Source organism: Cebus imitator, unplaced genomic scaffold, assembly GCF_001604975.1.
Source record: "Cebus imitator isolate Cc_AM_T3 unplaced genomic scaffold, Cebus_imitator-1.0 Scaffold549, whole genome shotgun sequence".
In the NCBI taxonomy this organism is placed as follows: Eukaryota; Metazoa; Chordata; class Mammalia; order Primates; family Cebidae; genus Cebus; species Cebus imitator.
Genome location: NW_016107864.1, coordinates 702,514 through 723,831, shown reverse-complemented (window position 1 = coordinate 723,831; position 21,318 = coordinate 702,514). Strand labels below are relative to the sequence as shown.

General features: G+C 40.4%; 1 pseudogene; it reads left to right on the top strand.

Annotated features, from left to right (window-relative positions):
• The first annotated feature begins 1,118 nt into the window (after positions 1-1,118).
• On the top strand, positions 1,119-1,928 carry LOC108293818 (annotated as a pseudogene).
• Positions 1,929-21,318: the final 19,390 nt, after the last annotated feature.

Below are 21,318 nucleotides of genomic sequence, written 5' to 3'. Positions count from 1 at the left end.
TGTGAGCCTTTCAAGTAGAGTCCATCAAATTCCAGCAGCCTGGTCAAACAGCATGCTACAGCGCTCGTACATTGCTGTACTATGTGACAAGAACACTGTAATATAACCCCTTGTATTCATATTTGAGCATCTCTGATCTTAGAACACTGAACAGCTTTGTAAAGAAAATCTCAGCAACTGTAATTTTTTTTTGACAACTGTGTTGTTGTCTCATTTTTAAACCAAGAAAAGAGTCCTTAATTATATCTATCTTTGCCATTGTTTGAGTTAATGAAAGGGAATATTTCAGAGAAAATAAATAGTCACAATTAGAATTCACAGGAACATGGAATAGTTAGAGGTGATAAATAGCACAACTAAATTTTATTCTAATTGTTTATAATCACAGTTTGGAGACCTCCAGAAAATTAGATTCCTGAGCATTTAGAATCTTTAAATCTACGTTGGAAGATGTGTCTTTGACATTAATTCTCATTTAAAAAATAACTGCATTGACATTGTGCTATTTTGCTAAGAAAAGATAATTGTGGCATCATGGAGCAAAATTTATTTTGCACTGACATAAAGGAAAAATCCTAGGTCTCTTAAGAGATACAAGATGGCTTTATTAACATTAAGTGCAAAGGAATTTGTATAACTTAATGTTCACTCATTTATTTTTTGAGTTATCTGTTCAATAAATTTATGTTAAATGCAGTTGAGCTGTTATTAGGTTGCTTCAGAGCCCTGATAAAGGAAAATTTATCCAATTTGTAGTTGGAGGATAGCAGAGGAGTTTGCCTGGGGAAGCTAACAGTTCATCCAATCACAAAAACATAAGGAGTGAGTTGGAATGAGGGAAGGCAACAAAGGGAATACAGAGAGATGCAGAGCAGCGTGTTGTAGAAATGCCAACAAAGTAAACATGACACAAACCATAGCTGGTCTATGTCTGATGCGGACTCTGGGCAAGCTGGCAATGTGATGTTCCTTCCTCAAATCCACACTTCTCATTTATTTGTTGGTTACAGGGAGAAAATAATTGTGATTATTAAATCATTCATATCCCTGCGAAAAAATTGAGAGAGGTGGTGGTAAAAAGTTGCGCAATAGCACAGCGAGGTACTTCTGATGAAATTATGACCAGGTGGGCACGAGTTAGTACTGCATTTAAGAGACCCTTGTCTCCAACATCATGGGAAACATGAAGAAGGGATCCTTTGAGGGGAGGAGCCAAAATCTACCAAAGCATAAACAGCGTGAAGCCAATATGTTATCCCTTTAAAATGATGCACCCCAAGCAGAACACCAAAAGAACAAAAAAGAAAAAGCAGTACTTAAATGACGATGTGAATGGAATAATGGAATACCTAAGACAGAATCCGCAAATGGTTCACAATGGGCAAATTATAGCAACAGACAGTAAGGAAGTAAAGGAAGAAATTGCAGTTGCTCTAAAGACAGACAGACAGTTGACAAAAAGGAAGAAGACCGAAAAGACAAGTGGCAAAGAAAAATGCAATTGTGTGTTTCCACTGTAGAAAACCTGGTCATGGAATTGCAGATTGCCCTGCCGCACTTGAAGAATCAAGATATGGGCACTGAAATATGTTACAGGTGTGGGTCCATAGGGCACAAAATAACCAAGTGTAAGGCTCAAATAGACCTGGCTCTTGGTGAATTTTCTTTTGCAAAAAGGAGAAATAGGGCACTTGTCTAGATCTTGTCCTGGTAACGCCAAACGACTCTACACTGATGGTGGTGGTGGCAAACTTTGTAGCTCTGTGACACATTTAAAGAAAGATTGCCCTGAAAGTCAGAATTTAGATCAGATGGTCACAGTTGGTTACTGGGCAAAGGGAATGAGTGCAGACTATGAAGAAATTTTGGATGAACCTAAACCACAGAGATCCACAACAAAAATACCTAAAGTTGTTAATTTTTGGTAACAACTAGCACTATCATTTGTTACGACCTCATTGTTGCGTTCTAAACTAGATATCAGTACGATCTGGGTGTGGTCAAAAACAATTTTCCTTTATTCTGTCCATCAAATAGTATTTCTACCACTGTTCAGAGAAAATTGAAGAAAATAATGAGATGATTAAATGGAATCTCTAAAAGAACATATTTTAAGAGGCAGAACTTAGATGTAACAAAGTGGTTGTATACTTAATTGTAACAATCATCTTTTATAAAAGCGGTATTATGCATAAATGTGAAACACCCCTACACAAAGCAGTGTTTGGGTTATATTGTTAAAAAAAAACCAGACATTTACTTATATAAGTAACAAAATATTTTAATTCATATGAATTTGATAGTAAGAACATCTTTGTCTCCACTGATGGATATTATTGGATTTGATAACAGCAATACCAATAATTATTTGTTCAGTTTGCCCAGATTAACAGGCACCCCTATTTTCTCATTTATTCTTGTAATGTATAACAATTCTTTACATTTCGGCAATATGTCCCAGTATTTAGATGTTTTTCTCCCTCTGACTATAGTGTAGACTGTCCTTTTGGAGAGATTACTTTGCTCCCCAAATAACTAAACTGCTACAGACTGTTTCTTTAGAACTCATCTTCAGTCATTGAAATGCAATAAAAAGATGGGCTTTGGATTCCAGCTCTGCCACTAATTTGTGGGGCCTTCATAGAGTTATTCAACTGTCTGAACTTTACCTTTTGGGTCTGTAAAACAGAAAATGATGTCTTCCTCATAAAGTTCTCTGAGGTTAGCTGAGAAGACTGAAAAAAATATCTAATATCACAGAAAGCAAATTCTAGTTCCCAACCTGCTTTGTACACTTCACAAAATATCCAGAATATTTGATTTCCTTCTTTTCTGTCAGAAGTAATAAGGCTCAAATAGTGTTTTGAATAATATTTTTGCCTGTTCTGAAAGATTAAATACAAACAAAGATACAAAACCTGAGGCTATGAGCAGATCTCAAGAATAGCTCCAAAATTGCACAGTGCAGTAATATCATCTTGGAAATCTGTGTGCAGTCTGTCTGAGGGTCTATATTGAAGTCGAGTTCCCATTTGGGTATTTGACTTTACATATTTATTGAAAGACATTCGGGGTATGTTTTATACAGGCTGTTGTCATTCCTCCCTGGGTCCTACCAACGTTGCATTACATAGAGGCCAGAGGGAAGTGCAGAGTGAAAATAGGTTCAAGACTGATTAGCCCATTTGGGAGCTGAGGTTTTAATTGTGTTTCCAGTGTGATTATTCATCTCTTATTTCTTTACCTGTGTTACCTTTCCATAGAGCTCTTTTGTGTCTCTCAAACTCTTGAACTTAATCGTGAGAATTTATGGAACTCATTTAAAAGTGGACCTCAGTGACCTCAAATGCATCCAGCAGTAAATTCCAGGACATTCTCTTGAAGCTAAAGGTCACACAGTTTTCAAGTGAAAAATATCTTTTTGCAGTAATTTTTAGAAACTAAACAGAATCTTGCTTCTGATTTTCTGCTGATATCGTGGTATATCCACATTCCCTTCTTCACTTCCTCCCTATTTATCTTCCTATTGCTCCACCTTCTTCAGAATGCCATATTCCTCCACCCCACGCTGGGAAGACAGTGGGAGCAAAGGATGCTGGTCCCAGCAGAGCACAGCTAAATGACACAAATGGGTTGTACCCACAAATCCAACATCACAGTATTGTAGTCCTTATAGGGTTCAGTACTACACATAGTTCTAGACAAGGGCACTATGTCCTGAGGACTGTAGAGGCCAAGATCCCCAGGGATTGGGGAGTTCAGGAAATATTTAATGGAAGAGGTTGCATTTGAGCTGGACTTCCAGGACTTTTTGTCTTTTATATGTTTATCTGATTAGAACAATAGCACATGTTTATTGATAAGTATTTGGGAAACGCAGATGCATATAAAAAAGGAAATGAAAACTATCATAAGCTCATCACTCTGAGATAACCACTTTGTGTCTTTATTACAGACGACAAGTATTTTTCATGTTTTAAATGTTTTTAATTTTAAAACATTGAAACATTAAAACAAAATATTTAAAACATTAAAATTTAATTTCAAAAACATTTTAAAAATTCTATAAAGTTGATCATTATGGAAATATGTCAATCTTAATTTACACAGACTCCTGATGAGTACTTCATGTATTCATCTAAGAAATATTTACTATGTGACCACCTATGTGTTAGACATTCTAGGACTGGAAGCATAATAATATACAAGCTAGATAAAGTCCTTGTCCTGGTGGAGCTTACATTCTCTGAGGAGAACATCAGCAAGCAAAGAGTTCATGTGTTTGTAAAGGAGGTAGTATGTGTGCATGCATGTATATCAAGTAGTGGTGAATATATAAGGAACAGGGGTTAGAGTGATGGGAGATACTTCAATTCTTTCCACCTTTTTAGTAATAAAATAAGTGTTTGGATATCTACACTTAGCAGTAGTACGGTAGTCCCCCTTACTGGCAGTTTCACTTTCTAAGGTTTTAGTTACCTGCATTTGACTGAGGTCTAAAAATAGATGAGTACAACACAAAAAGGTATTTTGAAGGACAGAGAAATAGAGCCTGCATTCATATACCTTTTACGACAGCACATTGTTATAATTATTATCAGTTGCCATTGTTAATCAGTTACTGTGCATAATTTGTAAATTGAACTTTATCAGAGGTAGGTATGTATAGGAAAAAAACACAGTATCGTAGTGTACACAGGGGTTAGTACTATCTGTGGTTTCAGGTACTCAGTGAGAGTCTTGCAACATAACCCCTGAAAATAAGGGGAAACTACTGTAAATGAAGATACTGTTTCCCCCTGAACAATACTCTATGTTTATTTTTAAATCCTTGTGCCGATTTTTAGGCCCAAGATGGAATCTTTTTATTTTTCCACTTACTATTTGTCAGGTTGAACAATTTCCATAGCTATTTGTATTTATTTATTTTTGAATTTTCTATTACTGTTCTGATATAAATCTACAAAATTTCAACAGGTGAATATGGAGGAAAGACATTCCAGCAGGAGGAAATGCTATGAGCAAAGAAACAGAGGTCGGTCCTCCTAAAGTGTGCTGAGGAATGCTGTTGATCCTAGACAGGGGTGCCCGTGTCCATGTAAATATGCACACAAGCTGAGATGAACAAGACTATCCAGTGAGTCTGAGGTAAAATGTGTGTGTGTGTGTGTGTGTGTCTCTCTATATATAAAATATATAAACATATATAAATATAAATTTATATATAAATATAAAATCACCATGGCACATGTATAACTATGTAACATACCTGCACATTCTCCTCATGTACCCCAGAACTTAAAGTATATAATAAAAATATATATTTATATATATATATTTTACTTTAAGTAAGTATATAATAACAATATGTATTTATATATATATTTTTACTTTAAGTTCTGGGGTACATGTGCAGAATGTGCAGCTATGTTACATAGGCATACATGTGCCATGGTGGTTTGCTGCATCTACCACCCTGTCATCTACATTAGGTATTTCTCTAACGCTGTCACTTCCCTAACCCCCCACCCACTATGCATCCATCTCCTAGATCCCACCCCACGACAGGCAACAGTGTGTGATGTTCCCCTCCCTGTATCCATGTGTTCTCATTGCTGAACACACATTTACAAGTGACAACACGCAGTGTTTGGTTTTCTGTTCTTGCGTCAGTTTGCTGAGAATGATGGTTTCTAGCTTTATCCATGTCCCTGCAAAGGACATGAACTCATCCTCTTTTATGTCTGCATAGTGTTCCATGGTGTATATGTGCCACATTGTCTTTATCCAGTATATCATTGATGGGTTTGTGGGTTGGTTCCAAGTCTTTGCAATTGTGAACAGAGTTGCCATATACATAAGATGTGCATGTGACGTATAATTTTTTAGTATATACCCAGTAATGGGATTACAGGGTCAAATGATATTTCCAGTCCTAGATCCTTGAGTAATCTCCACACTGTCTTCCACAATGGTTGAACTAATTTACATTCTCACCAACAGTGTAAAAGTGTTCCTATTTTTCCATATCCTCTCCAGCCGCTGTTGTCTCCTGATCTTTTATTGATCACCATTCTAACTGTCGTGAGATGATATCTCAATGTGGTTTTGATTTTCATTTCTCTAATGACCAGTGATGATGAGCTTTTTTTCATATGTTTGTTGGCTGCATAAATGTCTTCTTTTGAGAAGTGTCTGTTATCCTTCACCCACTTTTTGATGGAGCTTTTTTCTTGTAAATTTAAATTCTTTGTAGATTCTGGATATTAGCCCTTTTGTCAGACAAGTAGATTGTCAGACAAAAATTTTTCCCATTCTGTTGGTTGCTGGTTCACTGCTGTGCAGAAACTCTTTAATTAGATCCCATGTGTCTGTTTTGGCTTTTGTTGCCATTGCTTTTGGTGTTTTAGTCACGAAGTCCTTGCCCAAGCCTATGTCCTGAATGGTATTGACTAGGTTTTCTTCTAGGGTTTTTATGGTGTTAGGTCTTATGTTTAAGTCTTTAATCCTTCTGGAGTTAATTTTTGTATAAGGTGTAAAGAAGGGGTCCAGTTTCAGCTTTCTTCATATGGCTAGCAAGTTTTCCCAACACTATTTATTAAATAGGGAATCCTTTCCTCATTGCTTGTTTTTGTCAGGTTTGTCAAAAATCAGATGGTTGCAGATGTGTGGCATTATTTCTGAGGCCTCTGTTCTGTTCCATTGGCCTATATCTCTGTTTTGGTACCAGAACCATGCTGTTTTGGTTACTGCAGGCTTGTAGTATAGTTTGAAGTCAGGTAGCATGATATCTCTAGCTTTGTTCTTTTTGCTTAGGATTGTCTTGGCTGTATGTGCTCTTTTTTGGTGCCATATGAAATTTAAAGTGGCTTTTTCTAATTCTGTGAAGAAAGTCAATGATAGCTTGATGAGGATAGCATTGAATTTATTAAGTACTTGGGGAATTATGGTGATTTTCACAGTATTGATTCTTCCTATCCATGAGCATGGAATGTTTTTTTCAATTTGTTTATGTTCTTTCTTATTTCCTTCAGCAGTGGTTTGTAGTTCTCCTTGAAGAGGTCCTTCATGTCCTTTGTTAGTTGTATTACTAGATATTTTATTCTCTTTGTAGCAATTGTGAATGGGAGTTCCCTCATGATTTGGCTGTTTGTCTGTTATTGTTGTATAGAAATGCTTTTGATTTTTGCACATTAATTTTGTATCCTGAGACTTTGCCAAAGTTGCTTAAGGAAATTTTGGGCTGAGGTGATGGGGTCTTCTAAATACACCGTTATGTTGTCTGCAAACAGAGATAATTTGACTTTCTCTTTTCCTAACTGAATACCATTTATTTTTCTTGCCTGATTGCCCTGGCCAGAATTTCCAATATTATGTTAAATAGGAGTGGTGAGGGAGGGCATCTTTGTCTTGTGCCTGTTTTCAAAGGGAATGCTTCCAGTTTTTGCCCAGCAAATATGATATTAGCTGTGGGTTTGTCATAAATAGCTATTATTTTGAGATACATTCCAATGATAACTAGTTTATTGAGATTTTTTAGTACAAAGGGCTGTTGAATTTTGTTGGAGGCCTTCTCTGCATCTATTGAGATAATCATGTGGTTTTTGTCTTTGGTTCTATTTACTTGATGGATTATGTTTATTGATTTGTGTATGTTGAACCAGCCTTGCATCCCAGGAATGAAGGCTACTTGATTGTGATGGATACGCTTCTTGATGTGCTGTTGGATTCAGTTTGCCAATATTTTATTGAGGATTTTTGCATCAATGTTTATCATGAATAATGACCTTAAATTTTCTTTTTTAGTTGTGTCTCTGCCAGGTTTTAGTATCGAGGTGCTGTTGGTCTCATAACATGAGTTAGTGAGGACTCCCTCTTTTTGTATTGTTTGAAATAGTTTCAGAAGGAATGGTACCAGCTCCTCTTTGTACCTCTTGTAGAATTTGGCTGTGAACCCATCTGGTCCTGCACTTTTTTTGGATGGTAGGCTATTAATTGCCACCTCAATTTCAGAACTTGTTATTGGTTTATTCAGTGATTCAATTTCCTGGTCCAGGTTGAGAGGTTCTAAGTGTCCAGGAATTTATTCATTTCTCATAGATGTACTGGTTTATGTGCATTGAGATATTAGTAATAATCTCAAATGGTAGTTTGTATTTCTGTGGAATCAGTGGTGATATCCCCTTTATCACTTTTTATTGTATCTATTTGCTTCTTCTCTTTTCTTCTGTGTTAGTCTGGCTAGCGGTGTATCTATTTTGTTGATCTTTTCAAAAAAAACCACCTCCTGGATGCATTGGTTTTTTGAAGGATTTTTTGTGTCTCTATCTCCTTCAGTTCTTCTCTGATCTTAGTTATTTCTTGTCTCCTGCTAGCTTTTGAATTTGTTTGATCTTGCTCCTCTAGTTTTTTTAATTGTGACATTAGGGTGTCGATTTTAGATCTATCCTGGTTTCTCTTGTGGGCATTCAGTGCCATAAATTTCCCTATAGACACTGGTTTAAATATGTCCCAGAGATTCTGGTATGTTGTGTATTCATTCTCTTTGGTTTTCAAGAACATCTTTCTTTTTTCCTTCATTTCTATATTCATTCACTAGTCATTCAGGAGCAGGTTGTTAAGTTCCCACGTAGTTGTGTAGTTTTGAATGAGTTTCTTAATCCTGAGTTCTAATTTGATTGCACTGTGATCTCAGAGACTGTTTGTTCTGATTTGCATTCTTTTGCATTTGCTCAGGAGTGTTTTACTTCCGATTATGTGGTCAATTTTAAAATAAGTGTGATGTGGTGCTGAGAAGAATGTATATTCTGTGGATTTGGGGTGGAGAGTTCTGTAGATGTCTATTAGGTCCACTTGGTCAAGATCTGAGTTAAGTCCTGGTTAGCCTTGTTAATTTTCTGTCTTGTTGATATAATATTAACAGTGGGTATTAAACTCTCCCACTATTATTGTGTGGGAATCTAAGTCTCTTTGTAGGTCATTCATAACTTGCTTTATATATCTGGGTGCTCATGTATTGGGTGCATATATATTTAGGATAGTTAGCTCTTTTTGTTGCATTAATCCCTTTAATTAATGCCCTTGTCTCTTTTGATCTTTGTTGGTTTAAAGTCTGTTTTATTAGAGACTAGGATTGCAAACCCTGCTCTCCATTTGCTTGGCAAATCTTCCTCCATCCCTTTATTTAGAGCCTATGTGTGTCTTTGCACTTGAGATGGGTCTCCTGAAAACATCACATCAATTGGTCTTGACTCTATCCAATTTTCCAGTCTGTGTCTTTTGATGGGGGCATTTATTCTATTTACATTTAAGATTAATATTGTTATGAATTTGATCCTGCCATTTTGATGCCAGCTGGTCATTTTGCTTACAGTTTATGCAGTTTCTTCATACTGTCAATGTTCCTAACAATTTGGTATGTTTTTGCAGTGACAGGTAGCGATTGTTCATTTCCATGTTTATTGCTTCCTTCAGGAGCTCTTATAAGGCAGGTCTGGTGCTGACAACATCTCTCAGCAGTAGTTTGTCCCTAAAGGATTTTATTTCTTCTTCACTTATGAAGCTTATTTTGACTGGATATGAAATATTGGTTGAAAATGCTTTTCTTTAAGGATGTGGAATATTGACCCCCACTGTCTTCTTGCTTGCAGGGTTTTTGCCAAGAGATCCTCTGTGAGTATGACTGGCTTCCCTTTGTGGGTAACCCAACCTTTCTCTTAGTGTTTTTCCTTCATTTGACCCCTGGTGAATCTGACAATTACGTGTCTTGGGTTTCTCAAGGAATGTCTTTGTGGTGTTCTCTGTATTTCCTCAATCTAAATGTTGCCCTGGCTTGCTAGGTTGGGGAAGTTCTCCTGGATAATATTCTAAAGAGTGTTTGCAAACTTGGTTTCATTCTCCTCGTCACTTTCAGGTACACTGATCAAAGGTAAATTTAGTCTTTTCACATAATCCCACATTTCTTGGAGGCTTTGTTCTTTTCACTCTTTTTTCTCTAATCTTGCCTTCTTGCTTTATTTGAGTTGATCTTCAATCTCTGATATCCTTTCTTCTGCTTAATCAATTCAGCTACTGAAACTTCTGTATGCTTTGCGAAGTTCTTGTGCTGTGTTTCTGCCACATCAAGTCAATTAGATTCTTCTCAATGCTGGTTATTTTAGTCAGCATTTTGTCTAACCTTTTTTCAAGGTTCTTAGCTTCCTTGCCTTGGATGAAAACCTGCTCCTTTAGCTCAGAGAAATACGCTTCTGAAGTCAGACCCACCTTCTGAAACCTGCTTCTGTCAAGTTGTAAAACTCATTCTGCATCCAGTTTTGTTCTCTTGTTGGTGAGGAGTTAAAATCCCTTGGAGAAGAGGTGTTCTGGTTTTTGGTGATTTGGGCCTTTTTGTGCTTGTTTCTTCCCACCTTTGTGGATTTATCTACTTTTGGTCTCTGAAGTTGGTCACTTTTGGATGGCGTATCTGAGTGGACGTGCATTCTGTTGATGTTAAAAGAAAAACTAACAAAAAAAAAAAAGTTTCAACAGTCAGGCCTCTCTGCTGCAGGTCCCCTCTAGACCCTGCTTGCCTGGGAATCACCAGTGGGGGGCTGTAAAATAGCTAAGATTGCTGTCTTTTCCTTCCTTTGGTAGCTTCGTCCCACCAGGATACCCACCAGATGCCAGTCAGAGCTCTCCTGTATGAGGTGTCTCCCAGTCAGGATACATGGGGGACAGGGAGCCACTTGAGAAGGCAGTCTGTCCATTATTGGAGCTCGAGCACTGTGCTGGGAGTTTTGTTGCTTCCTTTAGAGCTGTTGGGAGGGACACTGAAGTCTGCTGAAGCTGAATCTATAAATGCCCCTTTTCCCAGGTTCTCTGTCCCAGGAAGGTGGGGGCTTTTTTTTTTATAAGTCCCTAATGGGTTGCCGCCTTTCTTCAGAGAAGCCCTGTCCAGCAAGAAGGGAGTGTAGTGACAATTTGTCTGCAGAGGCCTTCCTGAGCTGCCGTGGGCCCAGCCTAGTTGCTGCGTAAGGTTCCCGGCAACTTTAAGCCTCAGCAATGGCTGACACCGCCTCCTTGTACTGAGCTCGAACATCCCAGGTCGAGGTCAGACTGCAGTGCTGGCTGCGAAAATTTCAAGCCAGTGGATCTTAGCTTGCTGGTCTTCCTTGCGGTGAGGCCTGCTGCGCCAGATCCCTTGGCTGCCTCGATTCAGCGGTTCCATCTTGCTGGTATTCCAGCTGCCATTGGAACTGCTGCGGCTAAAATGGCCACCCAGTTTTGTGCTGGATACCTGGAGCACTGGTCATGTAGGCACTGGTCTGCAGGTTGTGAAGACCGTGGGAAAAACATGCACAGTAGGTGAGCCATAAAAAGTCTCTAACGGCTTCCCTTGGCTAGGGGAGGGACTTTTCAGGACCCTTGCACTTCCTGGGTGAGACAATGATCTGACCTGCTTTGATTCACCCTTTTTGGGCTGCGTCCCTGTCCAATCAGCCCCAATGACATGAACCTAGTACCTCACTTGGAAATGTGGAGATCACTCAACTTCTGCATTGCTCACGCGGGGAACTGTGGACGACAGCTCTTCCTATTCAGCGATCTTTGCGGAAATCCCATAAAATGTAGTCATGAATCTGGTGGTTGATCAGTAGCATTGATGATTGCTAAATATTCTGGATCCCCTTCCTTTGAATGTCCTTCATTTGAGAGGATGATGAATCCACGCTGTTGAACTCAGGGGTAAGTCTGTAAATTCTACCAATGGCATGACAGTGAAAACAACAGCCAGAACTTTGAGATCCATCACGTAATTCCCCACGTTCTCTCTGTCTCTGCCTTGAGTTTAGAAATGTTTCAGATAAAGACAACTTTTTCAGCCGTCTCTGGATAAAGGTGACTAATTGGTCTTCAGGGAGTTTGTGTGCTGTGATGTCACAGAAAGATAGAAAAAGAGTTTATACATAATGCAAGTCTCAATACCTAGTGAAAGACTGCATAAATGCATGCTTGAGAAGGAAAAGCCTTGTTGAGAAATTTCTGTGTCTTAACAATTCTTCCTCTGTTTCCTGTGAGCACTCAGAAAGCCATGACTAACTTTCAGGAAGGGACCACTCACCATCAAGAGGATCAGCCGCTCAGGAAGGCAGGCCCAATAAGGTATAGACAAGCCTGGGAGTAGGCTTCACCTACAGTGGCAGGAGGAAGTGGATTTGGTGCAGTGCAGAAAGCAAGGACACTTTTAGCTAAAACGTCATGGGCACCTACTGTGCTATATACATTATCTCATTGAAGAGTCACCCTTTCATCTGGGATGAAAAGCATTATCCTATGTTTATGAAAGAGGAAACAAGTGTCAGCTCCACCTGTAGAATCTCTAAAGGCAATATTCAAAATAAGCAGAGGAAAAAAATTTTTGAAAATCAGCAATACTGAATCATATATCCTAAGTAGCAGTTTGGAACAAATTTGGTAAAAATATGTTTGTTGAACAGACTGCAGGAGCAGAGTGGGAGCTGCAAAGCAGCTGTGGATCTAGGAGTATCCACTGGCCCATAGGTGCCCTGTCTGACTCCCCCAGGAAGTTTACCAGGAAGTTCATCAAAACCACATTTGCACTCTTCCACATACTTACATAATTTTTTCCTCTTCTCTTTTCTTATTCTTTAATCCAGCAAAGTCAAATTATAAAGAAAATATATTTTGTCTCTAGTCTCCAACTAGGATATTTATCAAAATTTCAGCTCCTGAAAAAAATATATATATACACATATGTGGCAACAATAGATGTGGGGGGTAGAGGGTAAGTGTTGAAAAACTGTTAGGTACCTTGCTCACTACTGGGGTTACAGGAGCATTCAGATCCCAAACCTCAGTATCATGTAGTATACCCATATAACAAACCTGCACCTGTACTCCTTGAATCTAAAATAAAAGTTAAAATTATTTACAGTATAAGTAGATAATATGATTTATCCTGTAGACTCTGTCAGTCTTTATAATCTATCAATCATCCATTGAACTAGGGATTCACGAGGCTTTAGATGACCCTTGTCATTTGAAAGTGAATATTTCCTACACAATATTGGTTATCTAGGCCACCTTTTGCACACTGTGGGGTCATGCCTCATAATTCATTAGTGAGTGATAAAATCACTAATGGGTAGCAAACAATATGCACACACACAAATAGGATGGAAAATATTGTATTTTGTCTTTTAACAACATATATCTATCAAAAGAGAAAGTACAGTTTTATAAAACAGTTGCTTCCATTTGTTATGTCTGCTAATGTAGTAAGTGCTAAACTAAAACTCTTTAAAAATCCTCATTCTACAGGAAGGGTCATACATTTTCTGAGCTAATAATTTTTAAAAGTGTGCATGCTTGCATATTTGTGTAAGTAAATTATTTAACTCATCTCAAAATGTTACTCCTCATAAGTAAATAGCAATGATATCAAGTCATTATAAAGGAGTGTTATAAGGAATAAAATGAGAACATATTGCAAAAGTCTCTCAAACTCCAGCCAGCAAATAGCAGTTAAATTGTAGCAGTTATTATAAAATTACATAGAGCATTGGATTAGAATCAAAGAGTCGTGACAAGAATAAAAAACATATCTTTTAATCATCTGCATTGGAGACCATTTGTGTGCAAGCTTAAATTCTTTGGGCCTCACCTCTTCATTATTCTCTGCTGCAGGGATTTGCTTCAGACAGGCTTGTATCAGCTACACCATGGCCTCCCTCTCCTGCCCCATGGTCTCTCAGATGCCATAGTAGATGTCTGTACAAACCAAAAGGTTAGGAGAATTAACCCCTTTGTGGCCAACGTTGTCCACTGGGGTCTGGAAACATAATTTGTGGGAGCTCAGAATATGATACCTCAAAACATGGCAATTAGCAATTTAAAAAGCTACAGGGGCAAGGCCACTCTGACTACCCCCACTTTTCTGTATGAAGCATAGTTATAAACTATTTTTTGATCTCCCTTGCTTCAGAGTAAGTCAGAAGACCCTTGTTCCAGAGGAGTACTGCTCAATACCTAGAGAGAAGGAATGATACACAGAGAAGCAAAGAAGAATTTGAACCTTTCAAGGCCTTTCTGGTTCCCTCCCCCCACCTTCAGTTTATTACCAGGAAGTTACACCCCCTTTTGTGTGCCGTAACATTGCTACAGGACTATCTATTCTTCATTGAACGTAAGTATAAAAATACAGTTTTTGAGGGGTCTTTGGGTCATTTCTAAAGGCTTTCACGTCACATAAAACATTGTTAAATAAATTGTGCTTTTCTCTTGTGAACCTGTTATAGCACTGTAAGTAATGACTTACAGTGGGTGAGGAAAATATTTACTTTTTCACTCCTACAAATTGATTCCCTCTTTGTCTCTGAGGTAGTCAGTTCTGAGATTTATGTCCTAAGTTTACTTAAAAGTTCCCTCTGAATCAAGATTCTTTGTCACAGAAGACAATGTGATCACACATCTTTGGGTTGGCTTTCTCTTCTCTCATCCACTGTAGGGGCAATAAGGAAATAACTTTTTCTTAACCATCATAAGGGGCACAGATGACATCCCTGTAACAAAAGACAGATTAACAACAACAACAAAAATAAGTTTATTTAACCAGAGTTTTATGTGACCCCTATGTAAGGTCTTTTAGGCTGACTGACTGCACCATGCACCACATGGTAACCTCTGTGACCTGCACAGATGAGTTCCTGGAACTAGAAAGTCTGAAGTAACTGGAAAACCACAAAAAGGAGAATGATCAACCCCTGCAGTGCCTAATTAACTTTGAGGCATTCTTCTGTTGTTCCTTATTCCCACCTCAATTGATAAGGCAATTGAACTTAGGTCAACCTGGTGACTTCAGACTCTATGACCCCCCTCCCAGCTTGCAAAAACCACCCTGAACTGTAATTTCTGTAACTCTCCACTGCCTACCCTAAACCTATAAAACCAACTCCTATCCCACTGCCCTCTGCTGACTGTCTTTTTGGACTCAGCCTACCCACCCCTGGGTGATTAAACAGCCATGTTGCTCACACAAAGCATGTTTAGGGGGTCTTTTCATTCAGAGCATGGGTAATATTTGGTGCCAAAACCAGGGACAGGAGTACTCCTTTGAGAGACTGATCCCCTTTCCCTGCTCCCTTTCTAAGAAGAGACCTTTCTGAGACCTCAACACATCAGACCAGCAGCTAATGATTAGTGTGCCAAACAGGTCTCGCCACCTTCAGATCAAGTAAGCAGTCTGTCTCTCTTTCTCTCTCTTCTCCTTTCAGGAAAAAGAGACAAGTTTCTCCCTCTTTTTTTTTTTTTTTTTTTTTAAATCTTTCTCCTAGGTAGAGAAAATGAGACAAATCTCTCCCTCTTTTTTTAAAATTCTTCTCCTTCTAGGTACAGAAAATAAGATAAGTGTCTCCCTCTCTCTTTTCCTTTAAATCTTTTTCTTCTGGTAGAGACAAAGGAGACATTCTTGATCCATGCAGAGACAGAGGAGACAAGTCTTTCCTTCTTGCTCAAAAAGTCCAACGTTGGTCACAGACTAGGGAAGTCAGTCTTCCCTTGGTGTCTCGTCAATAGTGGGGATGCCTGCCTTGATCACTCACCCACACTACAGCCCAGGACTCAGTCAGGGACGCCTCCTAAAAGCCCTGGTAGCTGCTTGCTCCTTCTCCTCATTTCTACTCTACTTCTCTCCTTAAAACTTATGTGCCTCCCCAGGGCAATATTCTGCCCTCTATTCCCTCTATTCCTCTGTCTTTGTTTCTAGCCTAGCTTGCATCCTAAAAAAACCTAAAACCTCTTCAACTGTCACCCTATCTGAAACCTAAACATCTCATTTTTTTTTTCCCTGTAACAGGGCATAGCCTCAATACAAATTATACAATGGTTCCAAATAGCCAGAAAACAGCACATTTAATGTTTCTATTCTACAAATTTAATTTTAATTTAATTAAAAATTTAAAAATTTAAAAATTAAAAATTTAATTTTTCTATTCTACATTGTCAACAAATGGGTAAATGGTCTGAGGTGCCCAACACTCAGGCATTTTTTTTTAATACTCCAATCCCTCCTTAATGTCTGCTCTCAAGGCAACCTGTCCGAAATTTTCCTTCTCTCCCTTCTGTCTGCCCCTCCTGTGCCTCCGCCAGTAACTCAGAGTCTTCCTTGTCCATTGACCATTCCAACCTTTCTCCCCACCTGTCTGAACCAGACCCTAATCCAGGCCCTAACACCTCCGCCCGAGCCTCCATCCTCTTCCTCTGCCCACAACCCACCTCTTTATGCCCCTCCTGTCACCTCCCCACCTCATACTTAGTCAGGCTACCTCCTCTACCCCGGCCCAATAATTCCCCTTCTAAGAGGTGTCTGGAGCCAAAGGCATAGTTTTAGGATAGACATTCCTTTCTCTTTATCTGAACTTTCCCAAATGGGTCAATGGTTAGGCTCCTTTTCATCAGATTCTACTAAATATATACAGAAATTCCAATACTTAACCCAGTCCTATAATCTCACCTGGAGTGACTTAAATTTCATCCTTCTACTCTCACCCCTGAAGAACGCTTAATATGCATTTTATCACCCAATCAGCCCCTGACATTACAAAAAGCTACAGAAATTAGAATCTGGCCCTTCCCCCACCCCACAACAGGAATTAATCAACCTTGCCTTTAAGGTGTTCAATAATAGGGAGGAAGCTGCCCAGTGGCAGCGCATCTCCAAGCTACAGATGTTTGCCTCTGTTGTAAGACAAACCCCCGCCATACCACTGGCTCACAAAAACTTCAAAGTGCCAAGACTACAACGTCCAGCCCCCCATCCCGGACCTTGCTTCAAATGTCAGAAACCTGGCCACTGGGCTGAGGAATGTCCGCAGCCCAGGATTCTTCCTCAGCCCTGCCTATCTGTGTGGGTCCCCACCGGAAGTCAGACTGTCTGAATCACGTCACTGCTCCTTGGTTTGGTAGCTGAAGACTAATGCTGCCTGAACATCACGGAGGCCCCTTGGACTGCCATGGGTGCCAAGCTTTGGGTAACTCTTACAGTGGAGGGTAGGTTATCCCCGTCTTAATTGACATGGGGGCCACCCATTCCACACCGCCTTCTTTTCAAGGACCTGTCTCCTTGGCCTCCATAACTGTTGTGGGAATTGATGGCAAGGCTTCCAGGACTCTCCAAACTCCCCAAGTCTGGTGTCTGGTGTCAATTAGGCCAATACTCCTTTCCACATTCTTTCCTCATCATCCCCACTTGTCCAGTTGCCCTGTTAGGCTGAGATATCCTAGCAAAATTGTCTGCCTCCTTAACTATTCCTGGGCTATAGCAACACCTCATTGCCTCCCTCCTCCCAAACCCATACCTCCCTCAATAGCTCCCCTTATATCCCCCACCTTAAACCCAGGGTGTAGGACATCACCTCCCCATCCCTTGCTACAAGTCACTCACCCCTCATCATCCCGTTAAAACCTAACCACCCTTATCCCACTCGACATCAGTACCTCATCCCAGCACAAACGTTAAAAGGCCTAAAGCCTGTTTATGACTTGCTTACTACAACCTAGCCTTTTAGTTCCCAGTGACTCTCCTTAGAATTCACCTATCCTACCTGTCCAAAAATCAGACAAATCCTACAGGCTAGTCCAAGATGTCTGCCTCATTAATCAGATTGTACTTCCCATCCACTCACTTGGACCAAACCCCTTTACTCTCTTATCTTTCATACATCCTTCCACAACTCACTAGTCTGTCTTGACCTCAAAAACGCATTTTCCACCATCCCCTTACACCCCTCCTCTCAGCCTCTTTTCACCTTCACTTGGACTAACCCCAACACCCACCAATCTCAACAATTCACCTGGACCATTCTGCCCCAAGGTTTCAGAGACGGCCCACACTACATTAGTCAAGCCCTTTCTCAGGACCTACTCTCCTTCCGTCCAACCGCTTTGCACCTCATTCAATATGTCAACAATCTTCTTTGCAGTCTCTCTTACAAATCTTCCCAGCAAAATACTCTTGCTTCTTCAACTACTATACTCAAATGGATATCATGTATCCCCTTCTAAAGTCAAAATGTCTTCCCCATCCATTACTTATTTTGGTGTAATCCTTTGCCAGCATACACAGGCTCCCCCTGCCAACCATATCCAGTTAATTTCCTAAACCCAAACCCCATCCACTAAACAACAGCTTCTCTTCTTCCTAGGTGTTGTAGGATACTTTTGCCTCTGGATACCAGGTTTTTACCTCCTAACCAAACCACTTTATAAACTTACAAAAGGAAACTTAGCTGACCCATAGACCCCAAATCCTTCCCCTATTCTTCCTTTCAGACCTTAAGAAGGCCTTAGAAACAGCCCCTACACTGGTGCTCCCCCACTCCTCCCAAACCTCCTGCCTTCACAGGGCAGAAGAAAAAGGCTGTGCAGACGGGATTCTTACAGAAGAGCCAGGCCCATGACCAGTCACCTTCTTGTCTAAACGGCTAGACCTCACAGTCCTTGGCTGGCCGTCATGTTTACGCACCACGGATGCTGCGGCTGTAATACTCCCAGAATCCCTTAGAAGTACAGGCTATATCCCACTTAACTTCTACAGCTCTCACAACCTCCGAAGTTTAATTTCCTCTTCACACCTTACACACATACTATCCACCCCTTACCTCCTCCAACTCTATTCACTATTCATTGAAACACACACAGTAACCATTGCTCTTGGTCCTGACTTCAACCCAGCCTGTCACTTAGTACCTAACACAAACCCTGAATCCCATGACTGTATCTCCCTAATCCATATAGTATCCTCCCATTTCCCCATATTTCTCTTTTTCCTATTCCAGACCCAGACCACACATGGTTTACTGATGGCAGTTCTTCAAAGCCCAGTTGGTTGGCACCAGCCAAAGCTGGCTATGCTGTTATATCCCATTCAGCTATTATCGAGGCTGCCACACTCCCCTCTACCAGTTCTCAGCAAGCTGAGCTAATTGCCTTAACCAGTGCTTACTCTTGCCAAAGTACTACATGTCAATATCCATTCTTACTCTAAACATGCCTTCTACATTCTACACCACCACGCTGCCATATGGGCAGAAAGACGTTTTCTTGCAACACAAGGGTCCTCTATTATGAATGCCGCACTTAAGGCTGCTGTCCTCCCAGCCAAGGCCAGAGTTTTCTGCTGCAGGGCATTCAGGATTCAAGCCACTCCTAAAGAAACCACAGGGTATAGCCCCTTTGAGCTCCTATATGACCGCACCTTTCTGCTTGGGCCTCACCTTATTCCAGACACCAGTTGTCTTGGTGACTAACTTCCAGTCCTTCAGCAGGCCAGACGTGAAACTCGCCAGGCTGCTAATTTCCTCTTATCCACTCCAGATACCAAACTATATGAAAACATCCTAGCTGGAAGGTCGGTCATAGTTAAAAGCCTAACCCTCAGTCTTTTCAACCTTGATGAACCGGACCCTTCCTGGTCGTCTACAGCACCCCAACTGCTGTCCATCTACAAGACACCACCCAGTAGGTCCATCATTCCAGGATAACGCTGTGTCCATCAGACAATCAGCCTGACTCCTCTACCTCCTCTTGGAGGTCACAAGTACACTCCCCAACCTCTCTAAAGCTCACTCAAATCCGGAAGAAACTTGAATGCCCTGTTCTTGTTTACGCTGACAGTTTACACTTTTCCATCTGGCAATCATGGCCGATATTTCATGACTTTACCCCCAGGCTGCCACCCACGACTCTCTTTTAGAGTGGTTAGATGATCTTCAGTGGCAAGTAACTCTCCAGCTCTTCCACTCTGATGAAGTCCTCTTCTTTTCTGTTATACTCACTATAATCTCACTCCTTTTCTCCTGCCACCCTCCCTGATTACCTCCAACATACCATAAACCTAACTCACCCTCTCCTAGCCGACTCAAACCCTTTTATAGCCAGAGATTGCTGGTCATTCATTTCACTCTCCTCATCCCACTAGATTGCCATTCCTGCCCTAGTAACCAACTGAATGAAATCTGTTTCTCTACAGCTCCAGCTTTCCTTCAACACCCTCACCTGTATCCCCCAGAACTCCTCTATCTCCTAGCGTCGACAGAGATACCCCAGATGTCTCATCCCAACAGGCTACTGCTCTTCTATGCACCTACCTATGTAATTTTTCCACCTATGTCTACTCAACATCCCCCGTTATTGGACCTCTAACCACACAAACAAATACTCCTGTCACCACTCCCTTATGCATTTCGCAACAATCACCCACTAGAATTCCCGTAGAAGACCTGCCACCCCCTTTGTGTTCTTTTAAATTTATTTCCAAGGCCCGGTGACCCATGTTAACAAAGAACTAGGAACAAACCAGCTTTGAATTATGAAAAGGCCCTCCCTCATTACTAGAGCAAGTTTTGCCAAGGTAGGCATTTACCCTGTCTCTCACTCCATCCTTGGCTGCCCTCCCCTTGTTCATCAGATTCTCCACTAAACCCCTCTCCTAGATACCAAATGCTTTATCCACACAATTACCCTATAAAACCCCACTACAACATTTAACAGCCATGGACCTTGCTGGTTCCTTTGATATTTGGGTCCAAAGCCCCAGCCCCCTCAGAACACTTTCTCACCTTTTCAATTTATACTTCCAGTTCTGTCTAAGCCAAGGACTTTTTTTCCTATGTGTTTCTTCTTCTTACATCTGCCTTCCTACCAACTGGACAGGAACGTGTACCGTGGTTTTCCTTATTCCCAAAATTCACTTTGCCAATGGAGATGAAGGCCTCCCTGTTCCCCTTGAGATCTTGACACGACACTAGCAGGTCATTCCATTGATCCCCTTACTTGTAGGGTTAGGAATTACTACTGCACTCCACACAGGCATAGCAGGCCTTACCACTTCAATCACCACCTTCCATAGCTTCTCTAATGATTGGTCTGCTAGCACTGCAGAATTAATCACTATCCCTCCTTCAAGCCCAAGTAAATTCACTCACTGCAGTTGTCCTCCAAAACTGCAGAGGTCTTGATTTACTGACAGCCGAAAAAGGAGGTCTTTGCCTATTCCTAAATGAAGAATGTTGTTTTTATGTAAACCAGTCCAGTGTCGTATATGATGCCATGAATAGATTAAAAGAGCACAAAAGGTTGCTCATCAGGCAAATGGTTATTCTGGACCTGTCTGGACTGGCTGGACACTCTCTAACTGGGTGTCATGGCTTTTTCCAATCTTTAGTCCTCTGATACCTATCTTTCTTCTTATTTGGACCCTATGTTTTCTGATTAATCTCTCAATTCCTACAAAATTGTATACAAGCCAAAATCAATCAGTCA